The following is a 24,782-nucleotide window of genomic DNA, read 5'->3' as shown; positions in this document are numbered from 1 at the left end:
TTGAAAAAGCATATTTGAAAACAAGTCAATCATTAGCAAATAATTGAGAGAACTGCTAGTTTGTTCTAATATAATTACGAAAAAGTTTCACACAGTTTATTAATAATGAACAACTTTCAACATAGCCTCACATTTGTTTTTTTGTTTGTTTGTTTTTAGTGTTTTTATTTATTTTTGAGACAGAGAGAGACAGAGTATAAGCAGGGAAGGGGCAGAGAGAGAGGAACACAGAATCTGAAGCAGGCTCTCGGCTCTAAACTGTCAGCACAGAGCCCGAACTGGGGCTGTAACCCATGAACTGTGAGATCACCTGAGCCAAAGTCAGACAATTAACTGACTGAGCCACCCAGTTGCCCCTATATGGCCTCACATTTGGGAGAACCACCTAGGGGTCTGGAGAGTGGAAGTAGGGACGGCTGTTTTATCCAGACACTTCTAGACAGATTCTAAATGCAAATCTGGCTTTGGCAGCTTTTCAGAAATCATTCAATGATTTCCTATTATATCTATGTTTCTTAATGTGTTATCAATGTCTTGTCCCCTGTGTCCATCTCCCTGCCTTCCTCTTTCCCCTCTCTCGAATGTATACTTTTGCTCCAGTAGAACTGGAGTGGTTGTTGCATGCCTTATGCTGTTTTGCATCACACTGTCTTTGTTAATATTCTTCTCCTATCTAAAATGTCCTCCCCAAACCTGTATAACTAGGTTAATTTTTTCCTCAATCTTTAAAATTTGGCTCAAGCATCAACTGCTGTACAACACTTTCCTTAATCTTTTGTGGGGGAGGGTCATTAATATCCCTGTGCTTTCATAGAAACCTGATTATACTTTTATCATTGAACTTTCTGGAGTTTATTGACATTATCTGCTTGCATTTCTATCTTCATCACTAAAATATAAACTGTGCAAGAATAAGAACCATGTCATACTGAATATTGATCATTATATTCCTTGTGTTTAGCAAAATACCTGACATGTAATAGGAACTTGAATTGAACTGAACTGTTGCAAAGTTGGGGAAATTATTTGGAAGTCCCGATAGCTGGATTAGGGAGGGTGGGAATGCCAAATTCTGGAAATCAGATTACATGCAATGATGAAAGGACATTTTTCACTTTGTTTCTTTGTACTAGGCATCTGAAAAGTGCTCTGTTTGGGGTACCTGGGTGAGTCAGTCAGCTGAGCATCTGACTCTTGATTTTCGCTTAGGTCATGATCCCAAGGTCGTGGGATCAAGACTGCATCCTGCTCTGTGGCGAGTGTGGAACCTCCTTGAGATTCTCTCTCCCTCTCCCTCTACACCTCTCCCCAGCTTGTGCTTTCTCTCTCTAAAACAAAACACACAGAAAATCATTAAAAATAAGTACTCTGCTCATATTTAATTTCTTCAACACTCTTGGGAGGCAGGGATTATTGACATTTTATAGAGATTAATAATTGATTCTCAAAGATGATAAATAACTTTCTCATTATCACAGAGCTGGCAAAAAGTGGAGTAGTGCATTAAGCTAAAATCTGTCTGTCTTTAAAATTGTTTTACAGGGCACCTGGGTGGCTCAGTCAGTTAAGTGTCTGACTTTGTCTCAGGTCATGATCTCCCAGTTTGTGGGTTTGAGCCCCCTCAGTGCTCGGATCTTGGAGACTGCTTCAGATTCTGTGTGTGTGTGTGTCTCTGCCCTTCCCCGTTTGTGCTCTCTCTCTCTCTCTCTCTCTCAAAAATAAAAGAAACATTTAAAAATAAAATTTTTTATGTCAGTTTGAGCAATGAAAGGCAATGACTACAAATGATTATTTGATGTAATGATTCATTTACTGATTTGTTTTTAAAGCTTATCTACAGTATAAATGAACCCAGTTTTTTTCAATTCCATGGCACTTGTTTGGCCTGCTAGAATCATGCATCCATAGAGAGAGCCAATATAGCACACAGCCTATTACATTAGATGGGATGCCATTCAAAGTGTGCCCAGCAACTACTTCTGCCAAAGGAAATTTCAGTGTAAAAGTGCTGCTGAGGGCTATTGAGCTCTCCATTTGTACGAGCTATCTGAAGTCATTTTTCTTTTCATTCTGTATCACCAGTGGTGGCTAATCCTTTAGTTCCTGTATTGTTTTTCTAGTCAGTCTGAGAACAGCAAGCTCACACAATGGCTGCTTGGATTTCTCTCAGCCAACCTCTTGTGCTGTTCTGCCATAATTGGGTCTTGGTGATGCCAAACATGTGACACTGACCTTCTGACATAGGAGCTAAGTCGAGCAGGGTTTGTTTTAAACAGACCTCAGGGAGCCTGGGTGGCTCAGTCAGTTAAGCGTCTGGCTTCGGCTCAGGTCATGATCTCACGGTTCGTGGGTTCGAGCCCCATGTTGGGCGCTGTGCTGACAGCTAGCTCAGAGCCTAGAGTCTGCTTCAGATTCTGTGTCTCCCTCTCTTTCTCTGACCTTCCCCTGCTCGTGCTGTCTCTCTCTCTCAAAAAATAAATTGAAAAACAAAGATAAACAGACCTCCCTGTAAATCTGTAAGACACTTGTATCAACCACAATTATTTTCTTAAATCTGGGTAAGCAAAACTGTGATTAGGTCCTGTTTTAATATATTCTTGTATTTCTCCTTTCCTAGCGGTTATTAATTTTTTTATTAATCTCATTATCACTGCCTAGATTCTCAACTCTGCAAGTACAAAAATCTCATCTGTCTTTCAGTACGTTATTGCCCGCATCTCACATACTTTGTGGTGCAGGGTAAGCACTTACGAGGTGATGAATGAAAAAATGACTAAATTATGAAATTCAATGTTGATTATATTAAGCAATTATCTGATTATTCAGTTTTCTATTGTGTTACAAAACAACACAAAATGTAATCACCTAGATCCTTTGGCACAGGGCCTCTCTGACCTTCATAGGTATCTGAATCATCTAAGGATTTGGTTGAAATGCAGGGTCAGCTTTAGCAGATCTGAGGAAGGGCCTGGAACACTGCATTTCTAACAAGCTCTGAGTGATGCCACAGTGCTGGCCCTCAGCCTACATTTTGAGAAGCAGCTATTAGAACACTACAGTCATCAACCAGTTTCCTCATGTGACGACTTCTCCAATTTTATTTATTTGCCAGCTGGCTTACCTGACCTTCCATCAGAAATTCATTAGCCATTTTTAGATAGATCAATCTCTGGGACTCCTCAGCCTGGAGCATACTACATGGGACTTCCTCTGAGAAGCAACTCAATCGCAAGTGATTGCCTTGGAGTACCTGCCCTTGTGACTTTTGATTTAGGACTCAGAACTGAAATCCATTTATTTTTGTGTGAGTATCACTCTCCTAATACAAACAGTGCATCTCTCTTGTCACTAGATACTCAGGTCTGACTTTTTACCTTATTGTCAGCTGCTTTTGAAGGACCTTCCAAAATAAAATTTGTGTGTATGCCATGGCCTATGTTTTATGTCAAATCATTCTTAAAATACCCTCTTATATGTCACAAGGATCTCTCCAGAGACCAACAAACAGAATCAATAGAGCCAAATTTTATTTTATTTGTGCAAATTCATCTTCTGCAAAAAGGGTATAAATAATCAGCATCATGGGTTACTGTGAAGAATAAGTAAGATAATACATGTAAAACTTCTAGCTTAGCTATGTAATAAGAGCTCAATAAAAGGAGATATTAGAGTATTTCAATCATGGGTACTGGTTAATTTTATTACCACTGTCTTGAACTATGTATAATGCTGCACGATACAGTCATTTTATGGATCCCAATTGAGCAAAAGAGCATTTTTTTTATATAAACTAGTTGAAAACTGAGTTCTATTCCTAGCCTCAACTCAAACTCAGTCTGTTTACTGACTACCTTCTAGTTTATTTTTAATAGAAGAGGATCAAACTTACATTTCAGCCAGGCCTTTTTTCTTTTTTAATCTTAAAAAGCATTTAAGAAATGACACTCTTTCCCTCACCCCCCTATTTTCTGAGCTCTGTCAACTTTTCACAGCTGCTTGTTGTTGAGACACCTTTTTCCTTATCTTTTCTATTTTTGCTTTAGGCTTTAATTTTATAACTTCTACCCCCTTTTCTCTTTTTTTCTTTTTTATAATAAGTTTATTTATTTTGAGAGAGAGAGAGACAGACAGACAGACAGAGACAGAGAGCACGAGCAGGAAAGGGGAGGAGAGAGAGGCGGACAGAGGATCCAAAGTGGGCTCAGTGCTGACAGCACTCAGAAACCCTGAGACTATGATCTGAATTGAAGTCAGAAGCATAACCAACTGAGCCACCCAGACACCCCCTTCTGGTACCTCTTTCTTAGCCTACTTTGTCTCATTTTTAATATTAGGTTACAGTTTTCTTCTGCTTTGAAGCTGTATTTTACTGCATTTCTTTCATTATCAGTTGGCACATTAATCAGAACTTTTTCCTTTTGTTCTGAGGTTATAATTTCATGGGTTTGGATAGCAGTCTTTTTCTTCTTTTCATGTTTAATGAGATGGGTTTTCCTATCTTCTCAGGAGTAGGCTCTTATGCAGGGCTTGGAATGGGCCAGGGTAGCTTTCTCTGTTTAATTGCTTAAGGACTTTCTCTTCTGTTGTTTTCACAAAGCATTCACAATATGGCTTCTCTGTATTAACATGTCATTAGACCCTAGCTCTCTCTTCTTGGTACCCTTTAGGGTCCAGAAACTGAACTGTCAATGTTCCTGACCTGTTCAACTTGGATTTTATTTCCTACAGATTTCTTCCCCCTCAGTGTGGGTTTCTGTCGTTTTGTCAGGGAGGTTATTCTAGGCATTTCTGAGGTGTTCAAGGATTTCAACAGCCATAGCCCATACCAGTCTCTTTGGAGACCCTGATGGAGTCCACAGTCTTTACTGTTTGTCCTGAAGCTGTGTTTGCTAGTTATTCCAGTCAGAGTAGAGTTCTAGCTCTTTTGTAGTATTCTTCGGAAATAAATAAAATGAAGCTTGTGGCTATCTTAAGATTATCAGAATTCTCTATATTCTTCCTTCACGATTTCTGCAAAGCTGCTAAATCTATGCAGATTTGGCTTTTCTTGCCTATATTCTGGGTCATTGTGGAAGATGGTATGCTATCCTAAATTTTTGTCACTTTTTAAGAGAGAATTGAGGGAGTGATCAATTGAATAAAATCATCTGGGAAGCTTTTTCAACATACTGATGCCTACCACTTCTTCTAAGATACAGTTAGTCTAAAGTGGAACCCAGGCATCAGCATTTTTAAAAAGTGCCCTAGCATGTCCTGGAATGTTCCGTGGCTGCTCTAAGTCAATACCATCTCTACTTTTCAATTCAATTGGTGGGTAATTTGCCTAGCCAACCCATGAAGTGGAATGCAACCATGAGAAGTGATTCTTTGACTACAGATGTAGAATTTCCTTTTCTCCTTGAAATGTGAAAATACAATCTCTTCTCCCAAAACATCATTTTGTGTTTATTTCTTGCCATCAGAAAATATTCTGAAAATTCGACTTTTATCTTTGCATAATGTGGGTATAGAAGAATTTCTCTTCTAGTCAAAATTGGTCCAAACTCAAATATTTTTGTTAAATGTTTTCTCATGCTTTTAATTGTATTTGGATAATTGTTAGGTTTTTAGCTTCTTGAAGTTAACGTTTACTTAATTCAATGCTGTCCTCAAAAAAGCACAACAAATAAAATTTTACTATTTTTATATACATAGTTAAGTTTTCCCCCTCTCTTTGGGAATTACACTTCTTTAAGGTAAGACATAACATTTATCTTCATGTGCACTTTAGCACTTGGATAAGATATGGCATAAAGTAATATAGAAATCTATTGAAGAAGTGAAACTTCATATGAAATGAATGACTAAATGTCATCAGTTGTGTGTGTGTGTGTGTGTGTGTGTATGTGTGTGTGTACTAAGATATGTGATGTTTAAGAGTTGAACTTAATAATTTTGTTAGATTCAAACTATATGCATTTTTGGAACAACAGAGAGTATCTGATTATACTGCAGAGGTTTATAAAGTAACTTTAATAATAAAATAGTGTCAAACAAATAAATTGTTAAAAAACTAAGAGAATAATGTTTCAAATGAATGGATTTCGAGTGTGCTCTTCAGGAGAGGCTGGCTTAAGGTCCAATTCTCTTTGCACTAATTATGTGGATATAAATCTTTGATCTTCATTTTCTCATAAAAGTTTATTCCTTTGTCTGAACTTATGACATACGTGATGGATATATGTGTATTTCTATAAGGTCAATCGTTGCACAAGAAAACATCAGTGCATTCTACTCATCTATTCCGTGTTTTTCCTTCAAAAACTACTGTTGCCAGATTATTTTACCTCAATAACCAGGTTTGTCGTCTCGCCACTTTGAAGAATGAAGAGGTGGACACAGAGTAAAATGAGCAGCAGGCAAAGGTTTATTAAAGTATAAGATCATAAAGTAAGAAGAGTATGAGAGCTCTCTTTCTTTTTTTTTTAATATAGTTTATTACCAAGTTGGTTTCCATATAACACCCAGTGCTCTTCCCCACAAGTGCCCGTCTCTTGACCCCTTCCCCTTTCCCCCCCTCCTCAGCCCTCAGTTTGTTCTCAGCATTCAAAAGTCCCTCATGATCTGCCTCACTCCACTCCTTCTCCTCCACTCTTCCCCCGCTTTCTCATTTCCATGGTCCTCTGTTACGTTTCTCCTGTTAGACCTATGAGTGACAACGTATGGTATCTGTCCTTCTCTGCCTGAGTTATTTCGCTTAGCATGACACACTCTAGGGGGCAGTTGAAAGTAAATGCCCACTACTATAGGCAAGGGACTTTGTTTTATAGGGTTTTTGTCAGCCTGGCCTCTTTCTTTCCCCCTTGGTCTTTGTTAGGTTCTACCCTTATTGGCTAGGTAACTCTAAGTGCCTAGTCATTCCTTTTTGATTAGCTTGTTTCCATTGCAGGAGGGGTGGTCTATGGCCATACCATTCAGGTGGGTCATACCTTTTATGATCTACTTATTTTTGGTCAGGTCTTTTGTCAAATTCCTGAGGGAAACCTGAGGGCAAAGTAGGTGGTGTCTGTTACATTTTTAAGAGGAACCTTATGCCTGAGGGAGTTTGCTCAGTCAGAAGCTCCCACAATTGTTTCAAAATATGTGTCTTCCCCACCCGGAGACCTCAACTCCTAACCTTCCCCTCTCTACCTATTTTATCCTGTCTTTTCCTACCAGACTACCGCAGTGTAGTAACCGTGTGTTCTTATATGTAGTCAAACATCTTCCCATGTCCTTGGAGTGAGTCAAAATGAAGTCAAAACTAAATAAATTGATCAATCCAGCAAGGGGAAAATAAATGTTGAATGTTAAGAAAAATCTTCTTTGCTTCGAATTGTGATATGACGTCCTAGTTTGGCAGATAATAATGTATTTTATGCCTCATATAGAGACAAATTCAAACTTGCTAAGAATTGCTTTTACAATATGAGATAGATTAATTTGGGGGTGGTAGAGGGACACATGGGTACTATGTGGATTACACAGGTATGAGAACACATTATTTACATTAACTTTCCATTATTTTTATAAGTCGTGAGTTTAAATACCAGTTTATTAATGTGTCTTGGTTCTTAATGTACATTAAAAAAAAAAGTGACAGAGTCTGTTTTATGCTCTACAGATTCCCCCAGGAGGCACTCTGCATAATTTAGATTATGGTCCAATACAAATAGAAAAGGTGACACAGGTGTAGAGTGGCTCATTACTTTAAATGGTAGCCTTCTGTTATGTTAATAAAATGTAAAGCTGTCACTCTTCTCCCTCTTCTGTTACAAAAAGCATAGCCCATAAGCTTCCTTACCGGACCATGCTTGTTTAAGTAAATGTCAGGAGTGATCTTGATTCAAAATTTAGCATAAAACACTGTATTAGAATTGATTGCCCCAGAGGCTCTAAATGCAAAATGTCTGACAAAGACCCTGACAAACAAGAAATTCATCAGAAAACAAGCCAATTGTAGATCACAAGTACAAATCAGCAGCAATGCTTTGTGAACTGTCTTTCTCTGTTGAATAGAGATAAGATTGATTGGTGAAACCTTTGGCAAGCTCCCTTAGGCAACAATAAAAACACGGAAAGTGGTGGTTGGAGAGGAGATAGTATCAACTACCATTGGGGAGTTTTGCAAAAAAAGTGGGGGGAAATCAGTGAGAAAACTATTGATAGGGAACTAGCAGATGGCGTGCCAAAGAACTCTTGTCATTTATCACATTGACTGTGATTATCTTTTTGCCTTGCTTACCATAATTAGAAAAAGGAAAGTAACTGTTTTTTTCCTTCTGGATGAAAGTTGTTACTTTTCTAATATAGGATGTTAAAATGACTAGGTTATAGACACTTCATTAACATCCCAAATGTTTCACTTCCAGTTCTTTTATGTGAGAATCTTCGATGTGGTTACATTAGTAAACTAATCGCATACTGTAAAGCAGTAAAGAACATTTTAAATCAATGTAAATAAAGCAGAGTGGTACATTGTGGTGTTTGGATTAATGGGTAATAGCAAAATCTTGAAAAACAAGAGACAAGTAGAAGATACTTTAAAAATGTTTTTTTTTTTTTAGAATTTTAATGATTCCAGAACATATACCATATTTTTATTATTCAAAACATAGGAACCAAACAGAATTTGTATGTGACTAGAGGTCTTTGCTTGATTGGGTTTTCCCCTCTGGAGGAAGAATAATCTATGCATTCTAAAATTGCAATTCCATGAAGCGAGATGATCATCAAGGTACATGAATTAAATCAATATTTTAATTTTCAAATACATTATAAATGTCTAGGAAATATATGTTTAGGAAAGTTATTTTTAAGATGTATTTGTAAGGCAGTCTCCAAGATATATATCAATGTTGTCATAAATTGTTACATGGAAAATTGATGATTGAAAGTAGCCAAGACATTTCTTTCCATAAAATATAAATTTTCAAAATGCTGTTTCTTATGTTACTTAATAAAACAATGGTATGACCTTGTACATGTTACTTAGCTGTGTAGCCTCCATGTTCTCATTTGAAAAATGAGACCCATTAACATTCCCAACTTTATGAAGATTAAATGCATTTAACATATTTAAGCCTATGCCCATCGTATAGTAGCATGATAATTTGTAGTTCTTACTATTTTAGTTTAATTTTTTTGAATCGTAAGATTTAGCAACACTACTTGGAAGAGAAGCCTTGATTATTAAAAAAAAAGTAGAAAAAGCAAAGATTTGATCTTGTTACTTTTTTATTTTCAAAAAACTTAATTTTTTCCAGATTGTTATTAAATAATGTCTCGGTGAAGAGCCTCCAGTCCAGACACTGCACAATGGTCCCAGCCTACTTCTCCAGACGTTTCCTCCAGGGCACACCTCCCTGCTACCACACTGGCACCTGCGTAATACTATCTTCCAGTACAAATAACTCACTTTTGGTAAAGACATACTCTTTTTCTCGCACCAGTGCCTTGCTCTTGTTGTGTTCTTTACTGAGAATCTTAATTTCCAGGTTTTTACAAGTTTAAATCCTTACTCATTTTTAAATGCCTGTCCAAATCCAATTTTTAAATTTTCTACGATACTTCTCTCACTTCTCTAGCTGCTTTGATGGGGGAAAAATCCTCCCCACTTTGATCTAGAAAATTTCTCCTATTTTGAACCCTGTATTCATTCTTCCATTTTTCTGAAAAGCAGTGCATTTCTTATCTACCAGTGCAATACTGCCTACCCAGCATGTCACCTTGCACACCTTACTGAATGAATGGGTATGTCATCATGATGCACTTAAAATCAGTAGCTGTTTCTTATCACTGATTGTAATTACTTGAAGACCATTTTTATTTTACAGTTGCCATTGTAAATTTTGTAAAAATTCTACATCTTCTCAGGGTAACCAAGCTTTAATTTGGATATAGAGATTGGGTATTGTTTTTGTAGATAGAGCTAGAAAATATTTATCTGTGTTGATTGTAGAGAGCTAATCCTGATCATTCAGATTCCAAACTTCTTTTCCTTTTTTGCCAAAATATTTGCTTACCTGGATTATACAGATAATTGCCTTAATTCTTCATTTCTCGTGGTTTATTTCAATTACTCATCTTCCTCAGTTTTCTGGTCCCCTTTCTTTGGCAGACAACAAATTCTCTCACCTGAAAAACCCGTTTTAGTGTCAGTGATCATATTGTACCTGTGGCCTGAAAATAACGCTGTTTCTACCCCATGAACTGATGAGCCTATTGTAGATAGAGAGCAACTGTGTACCAGCCTTCCTAGTGATCAGTCCGATCACTCTGCTTACAAAGTTTCCAAGACCCTGGTCACATGTGATTCAGGATAATAATGAAAATGGTGAAGGTATCTCATACATGTTGTTTTAAAAAAAAAACCCACTTTTATATTTGGTATGGTACAAAAGAAGATACTGAGTTTTTCCTCTCTGTATTAGCTTTTGATTTAACCATGAGTATTTTTTATTATCAAGTATTTATTATTAACCATGAGCCAGAAATGTGCTCACGGGTCAACTTCTGCACGTCTGCTGAGCAGTGTGCTAAATCAGGTCAACCATGAATGTATTCATTTATTCATTGAGAACTTACTTTGAGCCACATATTATTTTAGACATAAAATTCTAAGCAATGCGATTCATTAACGTTTGTTGTTTAGTTTTTAAGTTTATTGATTTTATTTATTTATTTTTTTTGAGAGCAATACAGAGCAAGTGCACATGAGCAGAGGGGGGGGGAGGGAGGGAGAGAGGGAGACAGAGAATCCCAAATAGGCTCCACACTGTCAGCACAGAGTCTGACATAGAGCATGAAGCCACAAACCATAAGATCATGACTTGAACTGAAACCAAGAGTTAGACACATAACCAACTGAGTCACCAAGGCACACTTTATTGATTTGATTTTTAATGTTAAATTGCTTTTTTCCCCTGATTTCCCCCCCCCCCACTTTTTCCCCTCCAGGGTTTATGAGATGTAATTGACATGTAACATTGTGTAGATTTAAGGTATACAATGTTATGATTTAATGTATGTATACATTAAAAAATGATTAACAAAATAAGGTTAGTTAATACACCATCAACTCACATAGTTAACTGTTTTTCCTAACAAGAATCTTATATGGCCTTTTTCAACCTTTGTACTGTGTGCTGTTGCCGGAGTCCAGCTCCAGCAGGTCCAGGGTCCCCTGAAGGGATGACAGCATCCGTGAAAAATGGAGTGAGAGAGCCAGGAGTTTCTTCCTTCACATGAGCAGTAGTAGCAGAAGGAGATACCAGTTCTGCCTCTCATGGCAGGAGCTGTGAACATCTGCCATTTTCCTTACTGTGACCCTGTCATCCAGGAAGGCTGGTGCGGCTCCCAGCATGCTGTTACAATTGAAATAATTGGGTAAGATGGGGTAAGGAAAAGGGAATTTCATTATTAAAAAAATTACTCAAAGGAAATCAAAGGAAAAAATCCCAAGAAAATTGAATTGAATGAAAGTTGTGAAAAGAGAAGAGTATTCACTTCATGTTATAATGTAATTGACCTAAATTATATTAGGTCACATCATTTCGATGGATTAGGACAAAAAAAAAATACTGGTAATTAACAGCTAGTTATTGAACATCTACCATGTAGAAAGAACTAAAACACATTGAAGTCTTATGGAGAAATAAGGGAAATAGAATTATATTTGGAAAAGAATTATAATTGGCTATGGATATAACAACTAATTTGGGATAAATTTGGAATAATGAAAGGAAAGCAAGAGCATAAGCATTCCTTAGAGGGACAGAAAAGCCAGGGACAGGTTGTTCAGAGAGATGTCCTACACATGGAGTCAGAGGGGAGAGAGAGTGAGAGACAGAGCACAAGAAAGCATCACTAAGATGAAGATATTAAGGATTCTAGAAAGATAAGAAATGAATCAAATTAAAGTAGCTTTTGAAAGTCGAGGGAGAGACCAGGCAGCTTAGAAAGTGGTATATTTGTTTTTCAGGAGAAATATGTGGATTACATCTTTTTGGGAAAACAAAAAAAAAATGTACTGAAACTGTCAGTTTAGTTTTTGGAAGTCAGAACTCAACTCTCTGTCAGAAAGGAAGCCCAAGCAGCACACCTTTGTCCTAAGTGAATTAGAGTTCTTGGTTGTCATTTAGAGAACTGGGTGAACCATGTAATTTGTTCTTTGGGACATAAACTGGTTATAATATTGCCTGAATTCTAAGCGAGGACACTTTTAGGTCTTAAGAAAGAGAATGAGGCACGATAAAGGTTGTGTGAAGAGTATGACTTTTAAAAGTGGTCTAGAAATCTTACCTGATTCTACATAAATAACTTTGTGAATTTTTTTTAAATCTTTATTTACTTTTGAGACAGAGAGAGAGTGTGAGCAGGGGAGGGTCAGAGAGAGAGGGAGACTCAGAATCTGAAGCAGGCTCCAGGCTCTGAGCTGTCAGCACAGAGCCCCTCGCGGGGCTCAAACTCACAAACCACAAGGTCATGACCTGAGTTGAAGTCAATTGCTTACTGACTGAGCCACCCAGGTGCCCCGGCTGTGAAAATTTATAGTGGAACTTACATTTTTGGGGCTGTCAATGCAAAAACTTACATAAGACTAAATTCCATTAAAATATTTTCTGAAAGCTAAATCAACATTGTTTACAGTGGATTTGTTCTGTGATGTATTCAAACACAAGGCTTCTGCCAAGTGTTTTTGCTACCATATGTACACCTATTAATTAACTCCTTGTAAATGTCTTTGGTATTCCCTTGGGTTTGCTGGAGTTTGCTGTCGAAGCATCACTTTTGCCACAAATCCTATTTTTTCCATTTTAAATATGGAGATAGAGTTTTTATATACTTCAATAAATAGCACTTTTCTCCCGTCCAAATTTGTAACCATTTGGGAAATAGTCATGGAAATTAAACAAATAGGGATCACTGTGTCAACATAAATCCTCATGAAGATGATACTGAAGGATGTGGCTTATTCTGAGAGCCAAATGGGGCTTGTTAATATTTCCTAAATTAGAAAAATGTACCCATTCATAGGTAATGCAGATCTCTTTTCTCTGAATGGGCTTAAAGGGGAATAGAAAACACACTCTGCAGTCAGACCTCAAGACAGAAGAAGTCTATGGGTCAAACTCATTCGGTCACTCCTTCCAAACTCATTAATCATAAGTTGCTTGGTCACCAATGGAAAGGGTATGAGGCCAAGAGTGTTACTCTCATCGAATCTTTTCCTCCTGGAAATGGGAGGTATGGGTAATACGCATCTGCCCTGATATTGGAGGTCTGTATATCAGTGTTTTATATTAAAAAAATTATTATAACAAAACTGACTAGGAACTAGTGACTCTCCTTTTTAAAACTATCTTCTACATTTTCAACTCTTTCTGGTTGGTGGAAAACCATTGAGAATATCCACAAAGCAATAAACAAGTCAAATATAACAGATTGGTTTGTAGTTACCAGCATTTCAATTAAATTTCCAATTTGCCTCATTGACCAATTTTGTATACTAAAAATATATAAGTTATAGGAATAAGGATGTTGACCTTTTCCAGATTTTGTCATTCTTTTATCATTGGGATAAAGTTTCTACGTGATAACTTATGTTCTAAAATCAACCCAAGTTTACACGCTCAACTGATATTAAGAACAGAATTGATATTTATGAGACATGAAAACATAATATGTGGTTGTATATTATCAGATTGTTCAAAGGTGTTTGCATAGGTAAGCACAAATATTCTTTTAAAACTACATATGTGAGGTAGCAATAATTATGATTAGTATTAAAATATATCCACTTTATGTTTCCCCTGGATAAACTCTGTTATCTGCAGGGGCCCCTACCTTGGGGGGGCACATGTTCAGTACCTGCCTGTTGGACTTGTAGGCTGGAATAATACACAATGCTTGATTTAGTATTTTAAGGCAGTCCTGGCATAGGTTATTATAGCCTTAAGCTTGGGTTCAAACTCAGCTTGGCTACTTTATTTTTTGTGCTTTCCTTAGACAAGTTGCCTAATTTCTCCCTGCTCTAGTTTCTTTATTTGCAAAATGGGAATAGAAATTGTTTTACATTTTAAGATACTATCAATTAACACTGTATATGGTTTTAGTACAAAGACACTTATTAAGACTAAAAACTTTAGCTATCATTCTTGTCGTCCTTATGAATGCCAGAGAGTGTTAATTTCAAATAAGTTTACTTTTCTGTGAATATCTTGGTCTTCACCTGAGAAAATAGATATGCATGAAGGCCTCTGAGTTGGCTTAGGCCATCAGCTCTGCCTCGTTTTCAGTGGCTGCTTCTCATCTTCTATTTAAGTAATTAAGGTGCTCTTATCTTTTTGTAAAATAGAAAACGAAACTTTTCTTTGATTCTTTTTTCTTCTGTAATATGAAGTCCTCTTTTTACTCCTACTTTATTTAGTTTTTAAAAGTCTATTTATTTATTTTGAGAGAGAGAGAGAGCGTGAGCAAGCATGTGAGCAGGGAAGCGGCAGAGAGAGAATCCCAAGCAGGCTCTGCACTAAGAACAGAGCTCAAATGTGGGGCTTGAACACATGAACCCAACTATGAGATCATGACCTGAGCTGAAATCAAGACAGATGCTTAACTGACTGAACTACCCAGGTGCTGCCCTCCTACGTTAGAACTAAGACATTCACTTCTCTTTTTCTTTTTTTTTTTTTTTAATGTTTTTTATTTAATTTTGAGAGACAGAGACAGTGCGAGCAAGGGAGGGAGGGAGATACAGAATCTGAAGCAGGCTCCAGGCTCTGAGCTAGCTGTCAGCACAGAGCCCTATGCGGGGCTTGAACCCACGAACCATGAGATCATGACCTAAGCTGAAGCCGGACGCTTAACTGACTGAGCCACCCAGGTGCCCCTCTCTTTTTCTTTTCTAAACCATTCTTCAGTTTCTGATTGAACTTTATATTCACAAGTACTTATTGAACATATGTTTGGCACTAGGGGTGGTAATTGGAATACCATGGTGAGCAAGATACATCCAGACTTTACCTGTATTGAAATGCTTCCTCTATCATTCTGTTGAAACTTCTCTCCATAAAAGTTGTAGCAGTCTCCTAATTGGAGAGTTTGATGGCCAGTTCTCTCTCTGTGCATCAAGTAACATCTCTAGGGAATTAGAGAGAGATAGCTTTCTTGAAACTGTGCTCTTGCTTGATCTTCATGCTACCACTCTCTCTGGGTTTTTCCATGCCACTCGTGACCTCTAAATGAGTTTCCCTAAGTTCCCCTATTTTGGTAATACTTTATATTTTTTCAGTTATACCCCTGAGTTCTGTCTTTAGTCCTCTTCTCTTGGAATATCCAGAGTAGCATTTTCAATTATATATAAGATCTTGTGATCTGTTAAATTCCAAAGCTCAGAGTCATCATATTCAAATATGCTCAGCATCTCCCTTTCTTGCTCTCAATTTTGCTTCTATCTGGCATTTGCTGCTTCACTTAGAAGCATCACCACTGATCCCTCCATTTCCCAAACTTGTAACATGGGAATCCTCAAATCTCTTTCATACAATCCATGCATAACTGATCTAATCTCACTGCCTTTGCCTTCTTCATAGCTCCTTAAACTCCGTTCTCCACCCAATTTGTCTACCTTTGAGGAGATTTTCCTTCCTGTAAGCCATTCAGCTCTGCCAGGTCTATCTAATTGGCAAATCTAGCTAAATAAAAAATGGAATCTAAACCTTTCACTATCTGGCCTCAGTTTTCTCTTAGAGTTATAGTATCTACTGCTTTCCTCTCATTCCAGGTACCATGGACTGAATTGGAATCCCTCTTTCTCCAAATTCATAAGTTGAATTCCTAACCCCCAATGTGACTGTATTTGGAGACTGGATTTCTAGGAGGTAGTTAAGGTTAAATGAGGTCATAAGAGCCCTGATCCAATAAGACTGGTGGCCTTATAAGAAGAAAGAGAGACATCCTCTCTGCCACAGAGGACACAGCTGGAAGGCATCAAACGCAAGCCAGGAGGAGCGCTCTCGCTAGGAACCAAGTTGTCTAACACATTGATCTGCAACTTTTAGCCTCTAGAACTGTGAAAAAATAAATTTCTGTAACATAATCCACCCAGTCGGTGATATGTAGCTATGACAACTAGAACAGACTAATATACTAGATCCCAAGTAAGCTTAAATTTTTCATTTTTGACCATTTGTATTGGACAATACCATGTGTTTGCAACCTCTCTTTCCTTTGTCCAGAATTTTCTTCTCTGCTTTCCTCATGTAGAAAATTCTCATCATCTTCTAAGAGCAAGCTAGTTTATCATCTCTTTTGTACTTGTTAAATGTCTTCATACTCACAGAAGTGGTACTAGTAACATTTACTTTCAGAAATGATATACTTGTTTTATACCAATCACAGCATCATGCTTTTATATTTCTCTGCCTTAAGAATCATCTTTTAAAGCCAAGAAAAATTTATTTTATTCTTCTCTCTATTTCCATATTGCAGTTTTGGTAATGAGTAAATACTGTTGAATAAACTAATGAATGAATGAATGAGAAATAGAGAGGCCAATGAATTTTCCTAAACCACTGGTACTAAATTAGGTGATGAAATAGTATTTCCTAGAATATATGTTATTTCTGTGCTACCTGTTTACTAATATCTTCAACAGTTATTTACTAAATAGCCATTACCTGTGCCATTGACTTTACTCAAAGTGGGATAGGAAGGAGGCTGGTGAGTTCAGAAAAAAAAGGAAATGCTCCATAAATAATTAGGTTTTTGTTTTGTTTCTTTAACATGTTTAGGTTATCAAAGGAGCAAAAAGTATAACCATCCATTCTAAGTATAAGACCTTCCAATGAAGACTTAACTAACTTGTCCCTTCTACAGGCTTCAGAGAATAACAATGAATTGATATAAAAATAGTTGAAATTTTTCATCACTGGTAGCCAAGATCTTCAATTTATCCCATAGAAAGAACTAATAATCATAATCATAGTAATAGCTATAATAATTATAGGAATTTAAAGTTTAAAAGAATATTTGCAATGGCAGCAGTAACCACCAAAATGATTCTGGCTAATGATAAAATACATCTTAACATTAACAGCCCTAGAATAATGTAGTTAATATAATTTCATGTTTTTAATGGGCTACAAGGAAATAATAATAATAATACGTCTTTATATTGGTTATAAATTTTAACCTGATGTAAATTGCACTCTCATTTTATTTTATTTTAATGTTTATTTAGTTTGAGAGAGAGAGAGAATATGACCAGGGGAGGGACAGAGAGAGGGGGAAAGAGAATCCCAAGAAGACTCCATGCTGTCAGCATAGAGGCCAATGTGGGGCTCAAACTCACAAAGTGTGAAATCATAATGTGAGCTGGAATTAAGAGTCCAACACTTAATCAACTGAGCCACCTAGGAACCCCTGCACTCTCATTTTATAACATAATATTATAAATAGTAACTTCAGTTATGTCTCCCTGTCTCAGTTCTAATGAAGTTTGTGACTCTAATAACAGTATCTTCAAAGTTAAATTTTTATTGTTAGCATTTGCATCCATTTGTCAGATATTACAAACTTGTAAAATATAAATTTTAGAACTTAAAAGAATTTGAGGAAGGCTTAGCAATTATTTCACCAAAACAGCCTGTTGTATAGAATAGGAAACCGTTCTTTGTAAGAACTTATGTCCCTGGGTACACAAAGGCACAGAACAGACTCTTCTTTAACCCTTCATACTATTGTGTAGGAAGGCACTGCCAATATTTAATTTTAATAATTTTTCAAAGTGAATGAGAATCAAAATGTAATAGTGGAAAAAATGCAGAATTTGAGTTCAGTGATCCTGTATTTGAGGGTGGCCTGTGTACCTTCCTTGCCATCTCAGAGGCTTGAATATCATGGCTTCTGAAGTAATAAAAGTAATTGCATCTTGCTGTAATGTCTGAAGTCAAGGAGGGCATGTAGTTTGTGCACCATTGTGTTGCCAGAGCCTAACACAGTGCTTGACACATAGGACATGCTCAGAAACTATTTATTGAGTGAATGAATAAAGAATGAAGAACTGTGTGCATTAAGGGAAGAGTTTGGAGGTAGAGTGGTCAGTGCAGTCGTTCTGTGAGCTGGAAAGGACATTGGCCTGAATTGTTATATAACAAATATCTTATACTGGTCATTTGTATTACTTCTGGATTTAACCTGATGTAACTAATTTATTAGAGCTATATATTTGCTCAGTTGCAGTAGAAAGTTTTTCTTGCCACTCCTCATTATACTCAACTCTCTCAAGTACAGTGTATTTTCCTACCTCTGGACTTATCCCTGGACTGTTTTCCTAGTGTTTCCCATCACTTTCTATTGAAGGTTACAGAAAGACCAGCCCACTCTATTATTCCATCTCTAATCTTCATCAAATTTAAAGCACCTCCACTCCCCAGACTAGATTCACATCAGCTGGGCAACCTGTGATGAGAAAGAATCATGTGGGCGACTTCTCTACTTTTTGTCCACTTGCTTCCCATTCTGCTAATTTCACCTTCACCCCTACCCTAGAGTCAGGAACTTAGGCGAAGAAGGAGAGTTAAGAGGGTGGAAACAGTTTAATTCCGTTTGTACAGTTATAGTCCAGCATTGATACTCCCTGGGTATGGCAGATGGCAAGCTTACTTTTTCTCTTGTAGGATCCTTTTGTGGATTATTAGGAAATTTTACACAGCTTGAGTACTCCAGACTTAATTTTCTTGATGCTTATAACTCCTTACTTTCCTCCCTCCCCTGCTCCTTGGGTACCTTTGCACATCTAGATAGTCCTCTTGGGAGGGGTCTCTTTGAAGGAGATAAATCAAAATCACCTCACTTCCATAGTGTCTACATCTGTACCATTTGTGTATTAGTTTGCTGGGGCTGCCATCACAAAGCACCACAGCTGGGTGGTTTAGCAACAGAACTTTCTCACAGTTCTAGAAGCTGGAAGACTGAGAAGAGGGCATGGGCCAGGTGGGTTTCTTCTGGGGCCTGTCTCCTCAGCTTGCAGATGGCCAACTTCTTCCTGTGTCTTCACATGTCTAGATTTCCTCTTATTATAAAGACACCAGTCATATTTCATACTGATCTCATTTTACCTCTTTAAAGACCTGATTCTCTAGTCCAGTAGCATTCTGAAGTACTAGGGGTTAGAACTTCAACACGTGAGTTTGGAAGAGACACAATTTATTCCAGAATACGTATAAATACACATATTTAGGACTCTCTCTCCAGATTTTGCAAGCTCAGGCAGTTACCAGCAAAGCTTTCTCTCATGCGATTTGGCTATCAGTAGCCACGTCCATTTAAACTCCTCATGTGTACATCACACACCAGTCTGCCTGTCCTTTGGATTCCAGAGAACACATGTCAAGTTTTGGTAGTAGTTCTCTTGTTTTGAATTATGTGCCAAGAGTATCTTCTACTCCCTAACTGGAAACTCCCTCTTCAATGAAATCCTCCCTATAGGCATCTTCTTTTAATGACCTGAGGGGATGAGTGGTGTCTGTCTAATGATGTCAGAGCCCTGAAGGTTATAGTGGCTCAGTGCCTTGACTCCTATCATATTGTTCTTGGCGTTAGGGCATCTATGGAAATCCTTACACTGTTATAAATAATACTTTAGTGAGTACACATATACTGACTTCATTATCATATTCATATTTATATACTAGAGACATTTCTAGAAGTCATTGTTTATGGTGTCTTTTTAATGCAGATAAAATTCTTACTTTTTATGTTTTGTGCTTTGTTTTCTTATTTTAGAAAATCTTCCCTGATCAGAAGCCATAAATATATTTGTGTATATTCTCATCTAGGTGTGTTAAAAATTTCTGCTTTTAAGATTTTGAAGTACATATTCTTTATTTATGGTATGAGGTGTGCATCTAATTTTTTCATACAGTCACATAACCCTTGTCCCAACAGCATCCACTAAATAATCCATCCTTCCTTGGCTGACTTTCAATGCCATCTCTATCATATATCACGTGTCTGTACATGTGTAGGACTGTTTCTGGGCCCTATATTCTGTTCTATTGATCTTTTTGTTGATCACCTTAGCACCACCACCAAATGTCATAATGACATATGGCTTTATATTTAGCCTCGCCATCTGGTAAGGCAAATTTACCAAAACTTCTCAATTAAATTGTCTTAGATGTTCTTGACTCTTAATCTATTTGATATGAATTTTAGGATCAACTTCTCAGATTCCACAAAAAGTTTTATGAGATTTTGTTTCGTAATGAAAGACATAGGTAAATTAGGGATGATGATATTTTTATGAAGATTTACATGTAAGAATATATTTTACCTTGTAAGCAATCATTTTTTTGGTGACCTTCAGTAATATTTTAAAAATGTTTTCTAAAGCTCTTAAAGGTATCCTGTCAATTTTTCCTCATTGTACTTTATAGGTTGCAAGCTGACAAAATAGCAGCATTTATATGAGAAAAAGCTAAGAGTGGAACACAGATTTCCTGATCCCTTTCTAGAATGCATAGTATTCTTTGCCATATTTTAAGCCTTCAGGAAGTTACCATTATGTTTAATTACTCAGAAGGAGGTAGGATGAGGCAGAGGATGTTTTAATTGAAGTAGCACAGAACTGCAGTCATCAATGATATCAGAAAAATAAAAAGTACTTTCCTTTGGACGATGTGTACAAAGGCCTCCAAAAGACAAAGGGGAAAACCTTGTTAAATATCATTCACTTTGTGACTCTGCTATGTGGTTTAACTTGGTAGTGAGTCTGCTCAAAAAAAAAATTAAAAAAAAGGCAGTTCATGGACTGCCAGTATCACTGTTTATTAAGCTAATCTGTAGTTCTGAGCGATAGTTCAGGATGTGATCTGACAAAGATCTCTCCTCAGAGAGACAGAATAAACTTTTGTGTTATGGATGCAGGGACTCATTCAATAAACATGAAGTCAACGCTGTGATCCGGGCACTGTACTAGGCGTGCAGGGTACAAAGATGAGTATTACATAGTCTCCATCCTCAAGAACTGATGGCGGTAAAACATGTAGGTGTGCAGTGAAGAATTATAGGAGCAGTGGGAATCATAAGTGCAGGGCACAGTGGGCATTACCAGAAATGGATGATCACTTCTACTCTGGATTACCCGAGCAGTTATGAGTGAATTTACTTCCCAGGTAGATGGCTGTGGATAAAATGGAGCAGAGAGGGAAGAATTCTATAGGCAAAGGGTGCAATATAAACTTGGAAGCATGAAGTGTTTTGGTAGGTTCCAGACACTGGTAGTAGTTTTTATTTTATTGTTTATTTATTTATTTTTAATTTTTTAATGCTTTTTATTTATTTTTGAGAGACAGAGAGAGACAGTGCGAGCAGGGGAAAATCAGAGAGAGAGGGAGACACAGACTCTGAAGCAGGCTCCAGGCTCTGAGCTAGCTGTCAGAACAGAGCCTGATGCAGGGCTCAAACCCACGAACCGTGAGATCATGACCTGAGCCGAAGTCGGCTGCTTAACCAACTGAGCCACCCAGACGCCCCTCATAGTAGTTTTTAAAATATGGAATATAAGATGAGAGGGCTTTGGGGAGAATAAAGCTAAGAACAGCAGGCAGACCATAGATGGTTTATATTCTGTTCTGGGGATGCAGGTACTGTAGGCGATGGAGAAAAACTGAAGGAGAGAACAGGGGTCAGACAAAGCCCACTATGACTAAAATTAGGACACCAGTATCAGGAAGAGTGGAAATTGGAGGCATGGAGACCACACCATTGCAGTACTACAAGCAAAAGGTAATGTGGGACTAAAATAAAGCAGTGGCAATAGAGAAAAACGGATGGATTGGAGTGTCATTAGGATGGTGGAATCAATAGACTCATGGATCATTTATATGTGAGGATTAGGGATACACAGGCTCAGGGATAGCTATAAATATGAGAACATTCTTACCTAGTTTGGGAAATGGGGTGAATTGTAGCTGTTGTAGCTCTAGTCATACAATATTACTGCTCATCCACCTAGGTAAGATTTGCTTTTATGTGATCAATATAAGTTCCATTACTTATGAAATAAAATGTAAATTGAATGTAGAACTTGTCTTGAGATGTTTGTTGTAATATATTATGAGAAATTAAGTTTTAGAATTTCTACCCGAAAAAGGTTTCTCAGAGCACCTGTATGTAACGATGAAGTACTACAGCAATTAGTTTGTCACTGTCATGATGTAAGGCATAGATCAATATCAATAGCTTGTTGTCATCTCTCAACAGACTGCCTCTTTTTAAACATTTGTATTTAACTTTGTCATCTAGATATAGACTACTCATCTTGGGTTCTGGAAATTTTCAGGTCTGGATAAAACAACTGAACTGATTCAGAATTGCCTAGGGCAACATGTAATTGTTTTTATGTTTTATTTTCTATCAAAAAATTCAAAGGGCACCAAGAGAATTTTATGTTTACTTGTCAAGCTGAGAAAAATTAACACTTTAGAGTTTTGGGTCAACTGCATTCTTTGTAGATTTTTTTTCAATCCAGTGGAAAAGAATGCAATTTATATATTATATATAACTAACTAAGGTGACTCGAATGGTAAGCCTCTATGAAAAAAAAATCCCAAAAGGAAGCTGTAAAAAACTTTTGACAGTCATTTTAATATGCCAATAAGTATTTGGAAATAACTACATATATATTAAAATTGGGGAAATAATTTTGAAAAATTAACATTTAAGTATGTCCTTATGTTGAAATGTTGATTCAATTATCCTTTGCTTCCAAATATACTTGAGTCTTAATTTTCATTACCTAGAAAAGAGGTTACTATAAATGGTACAATGAATAGTATTTAGTTTTAACTACTAATTACCTCAGTTAATTTGCTAATATAGAGTTGGGAAATATAGTTTGAATTTTTTATTTTATATGTATTTTTATTAATGATATAGTCAGAGTATTTAGTTCTTTGCATTTTTGTTTTGAGTTTTTCTTTTCTTGTGGTTTGATTAATAAGAAGGTTTCAGAATTACTTGTGCTTTTAAATTTGGGAAGTGTTGGAGGGGTTATTTTTTTAGCATGACTAAACCATAAGACCTTGGTAGATCATGAGTAGGTAGTCACTTGTGGAGTAAAAGTGGTAGATGTTGATTTGTTAATTTTTTAGTATTCAATTTGTATAGCTTCTGAGGAAGGAGGATAAATGACATTTCTTATTTTGATGGAATGGAGTGTAATTGTTACTGGCACTACTTGGCTTCTTGGCTTACTACTATATTCTCATGGTTGTTCAGTTTTAAATTAGTCATGCAGTTGAAATACAACTTGTAATGATAATTGTGGGAATACAGAGGACAGGAGAGAGAAAATAGGGCAAGAGCAGTATGTGCTGAACTCTGCACACCACTGAACATAGTAACTGCTCACCCAAGAAAAAACAAGACACGCTGAACACAGCATAGCTGATCACAGCAGAAATGTTTTTCCTTCCAAGAGGAAACAAACGCTCAGATTACTAAGAAATGCTGAGCGCACCCTCAGCCCTTACTTTGCCCCTGCAGTCTTCCTGAGTTAGCTAACCTACAAGCAGAAGCAGTCACGTGATTGGAGTCATGGTATGTCTCACGTGATTTATCAACTTCCTTTTCTGCTTTCATTTCCACATACTATTGTTCGCTCCCCAGTAAATACAAGAGAGCTCTACCCAGCTTCTCGGTGCAGTCCTTTTGGGCCTCTTATTATTTTAAACCATTTGGACTCTGAGTAATTCTTTAGTCTCGCGTTGCACCTAGCAGCATGGCAGATAATAATTGAACATATTAAAACTTGTGAATAATTTACTTATAAAGCTTGAGTGGATTAAAGGTTTTCGTTTGTTTTCGGCAACATCAATAGGATGTGTGAATTATAAACAATATTCAGAACTGTATATTGCAAAAAGGCTATGTGTATTGGAGAGGAACAAAAAGGTAAAGAAAGTTGAGTCATTGGAAATTATTTTCATGTTTTAAAAAATATGCCATAGTTTTATAAAATCTATTATTTACACTTTCTCTCATTTCATTCATTATTAGACTATTCTAAATTCTAGACTATCTATCTATGTAAAATAAAACAATGAAAGGGTAAAACTTTTGAGATAGCTAAGACATGGGCTTTAAAGATCTACATATAGGGTGGGTTGATCTTTCAGATTCTTTTAAAATTCAACATGCTTTTAGCAATGAGTTTAAAAATATTTTCTGCTTTGTAGCAAACTTCTGAATTTTTATTGCTTCTGTTTTACACTCTCCTTCCCTACTCTTTGCTAATTGCTCTCTACCAGAAAGAAACCCATATGTTATAAGACTATTAATATGTTTCTGTTAATATTTCACCAGAGCATCACACTTTGTTCTTTATGCTAGTATAATTTTTAAGCCGTTTTGCTATGATGTTAACAAACCTGCTTCTAACTCTGAGCCCTTAAATATCTTCGTGGTTTGGATACATCATTTGGTGAATATGATGATCTCACTTAAAATTTATGATTTTTATGCTTTTTGATATTGTACAAATATCTATCAAAACATATAATTTGGGACGCAGTCCTTCCTTTGTGTTTTCACATCCCAAGAGCTCTTGAATTGTTCTTCTTTGTATCTGTACTATCTGTACATGTTAAAATATCTGTTCTTGTAAGCTCTTTATCAAAGGTGTGTGTGTGTATTTATATATATAAGGTATATGTTTTCACAGTAGGATGAACTTTTTTCCCTTTTAGTAGAAAAAC

At 36.8% G+C, this 24,782-nt stretch overlaps 1 long non-coding RNA gene across 5 annotated transcripts in view; it reads right to left on the bottom strand.

Moving 5' to 3' along the window:
- LOC115300685 overlaps window positions 1–18,899 on the bottom strand; it is a 39,614-nt gene extending 20,715 nt beyond the window's left edge. For 3 of the 5 annotated variants that reach the window (XR_003912805.1, XR_003912835.1, XR_003912822.1), the window contains exons 1-3: window positions 18,685–18,899; window positions 15,043–15,159; window positions 10,044–10,155 (exon numbers count right to left, since the gene is read on the bottom strand). This is a non-coding gene — a long non-coding RNA (uncharacterized LOC115300685). Of the gene's footprint in view, window positions 1–9,237; window positions 9,402–10,043; window positions 10,156–15,042; window positions 15,160–18,684 lie in introns of those variants that run through there. The other 2 variants (XR_003912795.1, XR_003912845.1) reach the window with 2 other exon arrangements.
- Window positions 18,900–24,782: the final 5,883 nt, after the last annotated feature.

This window comes from Suricata suricatta, chromosome 1 (genome assembly GCF_006229205.1).
Source record: "Suricata suricatta isolate VVHF042 chromosome 1, meerkat_22Aug2017_6uvM2_HiC, whole genome shotgun sequence".
In the NCBI taxonomy this organism is placed as follows: Eukaryota; Metazoa; Chordata; class Mammalia; order Carnivora; family Herpestidae; genus Suricata; species Suricata suricatta.
This window is presented reverse-complemented; position numbering and strand designations above follow the sequence as displayed.